Genomic DNA, 3,729 nt, shown 5'->3' on the forward strand with positions numbered 1-3,729 from the left:
TCGGCGTCGCCGCGGGGATCCGTCACGGGACGCAGTTGTTGTAAAACCGAGATCCCTGGTTGATCCTGCCAGTAGTCATATGCTTGTCTCAAAGATTAAGCCATGCATGTCTCAGTGCAAGCCGCATTAAGGTGAAACCGCGAAAGGCTCATTAAATCAGTTGTGGTTCCTTAGATCGTACCCAAGTTACTTGGATAACTGTGGTAATTCTAGAGCTAATACATGCCGACAGAGTTCCGACCGTCGCGGCGCCCTCGGGCGTCGCTCGCGGGAGGAACGCTTTTATTAGATCAAAACCGGCCCGTCGCGGCGCGCTTCGTGCGCGTCCCGATCGCGGCCCGCGCAAAGACCTGGTGACTCTGAATAACTTCGAGCTGATCGCACGGTCTCCGTACCGGCGACGCATCTTTCAAATGTCTGCCTTATCAACTGTCGACGGTAGGTTCCATGCCTACCGTGGTGGTAACGGGTAACGGGGAATCAGGGTTCGATTCCGGAGAGGGAGCCTGAGAAACGGCTACCACATCCAAGGAAGGCAGCAGGCGCGCAAATTACCCACTCCCGGAACGGGGAGGTAGTGACGAAAAATAACGATACGGGACTCATCCGAGGCCCCGTAATCGGAATGAGAACACTTTAAAACCTTTAAACGAGGATCAATTGGAGGGCAAGTCTGGTGCCAGCAGCCGCGGTAATTCCAGCTCCAATAGCGTATATTAAAGTTGTTGCGGTTAAAAAGCTCGTAGTCGGATCTGTGTCTGGGCGGTGCCGGACCACCCTGGCGGTCCGTCGTGTCGCGGCCGGCCGTGTCGCGGGACCACGTGTCCCGTCGGCGCGGTCGTCGTCGCGCTCGTCAGCCGTCTCGGGGTGTTAGTTACCGGCACGTCGGCCGGACGTATTGTCGGCAGGCGGACACGTGTCTCGGGCTTCCGGCGCGCCGCGCGGCCACGCGTCGCGCGGCCGTCGGGGTTCGACGACGGCGGCCGCCTACTCCAATCTTGCTGCGCGGTGATCTTCACCGATTGCCGTCGGCGGGCCGACACGTTTACTTTGAACAAATTAGAGTGCTCAAAGCAGGCTCAAATCTGGCGGGGCGGCTTCACGGCCGTCTCGTCAAAAGGCCCTGAATACTGGTCGCATGGAATAATGGAACAAGACCTCGGTCCCGCGCATCTCCGCCCTTCGCGGGCGCGCGAAATCGCCCTCCGGGGCGTTTCCGTGCGCGGGCCGCCGGGCCGCGGGCGCCAGTCGCCCGCGCGTCCCGCCGGGCCGGTTTTCGGGACCGGAGGTAATGATCAACAGAGACGGGCGGGGGCATTCGTACCGAGACGTTAGAGGTGAAATTCTTGGATCGTCTCGAGACGAACTGACGCGAAAGCATTTGCCAAGTACGTTCTCGTATGATCAAGAACGAAAGTTAGAGGTTCGAAGGCGATCAGATACCGCCCTAGTTCTAACTGTAAACGATGCCAGCTAGCGATCCGCCGGCGTTTCATTAACGACCCGGCGGGCAGCTTCCGGGAAACCGAAGCTTTTCGGTTCCGGGGGAAGTATGATTGCAAAGTTGAAACTTAAAGGAATTGACGGAAGGGCACCACCAGGAGTGGAGCCTGCGGCTTAATTTGACTCAACACGGGAAACCTCACCAGGCCCGACACCGGAAAGATTGACAGATTGAGAGCTCTTTCTTGATTCGGTGGGTGGTGGTGCATGGCCGTTCTTAGTTGGTGGAGCGATCTGTCTGGTTAATTCCGATAACGAACGAGACTCTGTCCTGCTAACTAGGCGGGTAACCCCGGGTCGGCGTGTGCGCGGCGCGGGCGGTTTTCGGCCGTCCGTGTTCGCGTACCCGTCGGCTCGGCCCGGTATCCCCGAACGCGTTCGCCCGTCGTCCACGGCGGTCGTCGAGCGCGGCCGCGCCATCCGCGTCCCGGCGTGCGGCGGGCGTGTGTCGGCCGGGGGGCAACCTCCGGTCGGCGCGCGTCCGTCGTGCGTCGGGCTCCGTGGTGAAGCGCGCCGTGTTCGCGGCCGTCGCCGGCGGATCACGATACGTTACTAGGGCTACCGCCGGCTCCCAGGAGCTTAAACTCTTCTTAGAGGGACAGGCGGCGGACGAAAATAGCCGCACGAGACTGAGCGATAACAGGTCTGTGATGCCCTTAGATGTTCTGGGCCGCACGCGCGCTACACTGAAGGAATCAGCGTGTGTTAACATTCCTGGGCCGACAGGCTTCCGGGTAACCGCTGAACCTCCTTCGTGCTTAGGGATCGTGGCTTGCAATTTTTCCACGTGAACGAGGAATTCCCAGTAAGCGCGAGTCATCAGCTCGCGTTGATTACGTCCCTGCCCTTTGTACACACCGCCCGTCGCTACTACCGATTGAACGGTCGCATTGAGGTCTTCGGAGTGGACGCGCGTTATTCGGCCCCCTCGGGGGCTGGGTCGTCGCGCGATCGCGAAGATGACCGAAATCGGCCGTTTAGAGGAAGTAAAAGTCGTAACAAGGTTTCCGTAGGTGAACCTGCGGAAGGATCATTAGAGACGGGCCCGCGGTACCGGCAGCACTTGCCGGTCTCGCGCGCGCCTAATCCGACCCCGTGGCCGCGTGCGCTCGCGACTAGCTCGCCGACCGCCCGCGCGCCGCGACCCCCGACCGAGCGTCGACCGAAAGATGGTTAACGTCGAAAGACCATACGGGCCCCGCCGTGCGTCCGCGCACGGCGCGTGGCCGGTAGAAGTTTCGTCGACAAAAAAAAACACCCGACCCCGAACAGCGGATCACTTGGCTCGTGGATCGATGAAGACCGCAGCTATCTGCGCGTCGTCGTGTAATCCGCAGGTTATACGAACATCGACCAGTCGAACGCACATTGCGGCCTCGGTGACCCGCGGGTCCCGGGCCACGCCTGTCTGAGGGTCGTATACCGGATACTCGGCCAGACCGATGCGCCGCCGGCAGGCGTCCGACGGCGGCGGCAGTCCTCCCGGGGACTGTCCGCCCGCCCGTCGGCCGCTCCGGTGGTGCGAGATTGGCGGTTCGACCGTGGAAAACCGCGCTCGCGCGGCCGCCTCCGGTCGTCCGCCCAAGTTGTGACGGCAAACAGTCACGGGGTTCTCGCGTCGTCAAACGGCACGTCCCCGTCCGCCCGCCGCGCGAGAGCGCGGCCGGGTCGGCTGAGAGTCCACGGACCTCTCCGGCTTCCGAGACGCGGACGCGGACGGTCACCGTACGGGCGGAGCGCGGACCGCAGGCTGCCGTGTAATTTAAAAAAAAAAAAAACCGATACGTTCCGACCTCAGATCAGGCGGGACTACCCGCCGGATTTAAGCATATTAATAAGCGGAGGAAAAGAAAACAACCGTGATTCCCTTAGTAGCGGCGAGCGAACAGGGAAAAGCCCATCGCCGAATCCCGCCGCGCACTTTTGTGTCGCGGGCACCTATGGGAGTTGTGGCGTACGGGCCGGCCTCGTTGCCGGGGCGCACGTGACGGTCCAAGTCTCCCTTGAACGGGGCCATGGCCCGCAGATGGTGCCAGGCCAGTAGAGGCCGTCACAGCGTTCCGGGATCGGACCGCGCCTTCGAGTCGGGTTGCTTGAGAGTGCAGCCCGAAGTTGGTGGTAAACTCCATCTAAGGCTAAATACGGCCACGAGACCGATAGTTTACAAGTACCGTGAGGGAAAGTTGAAAAGAACTTTGAAGAGAGAGTTCATAAGAACGTGAAACA

General features: G+C 60.9%; 1 non-coding gene across 1 annotated transcript; it reads left to right on the top strand.

The window, feature by feature from the left end:
- The first annotated feature begins 2,763 nt into the window (after positions 1-2,763).
- LOC132953416 (5.8S ribosomal RNA) lies at positions 2,764-2,921 on the top strand. Its single transcript, XR_009665625.1, has one exon. It is a non-coding gene; the product is annotated as a 5.8S ribosomal RNA (ribosomal RNA).
- The last annotated feature ends 808 nt before the right edge of the window (positions 2,922-3,729 follow it).

Source organism: Metopolophium dirhodum, unplaced genomic scaffold (assembly GCF_019925205.1).
Source record: "Metopolophium dirhodum isolate CAU unplaced genomic scaffold, ASM1992520v1 scaffold31, whole genome shotgun sequence".
Classification (NCBI taxonomy): Eukaryota; Metazoa; Arthropoda; class Insecta; order Hemiptera; family Aphididae; genus Metopolophium; species Metopolophium dirhodum.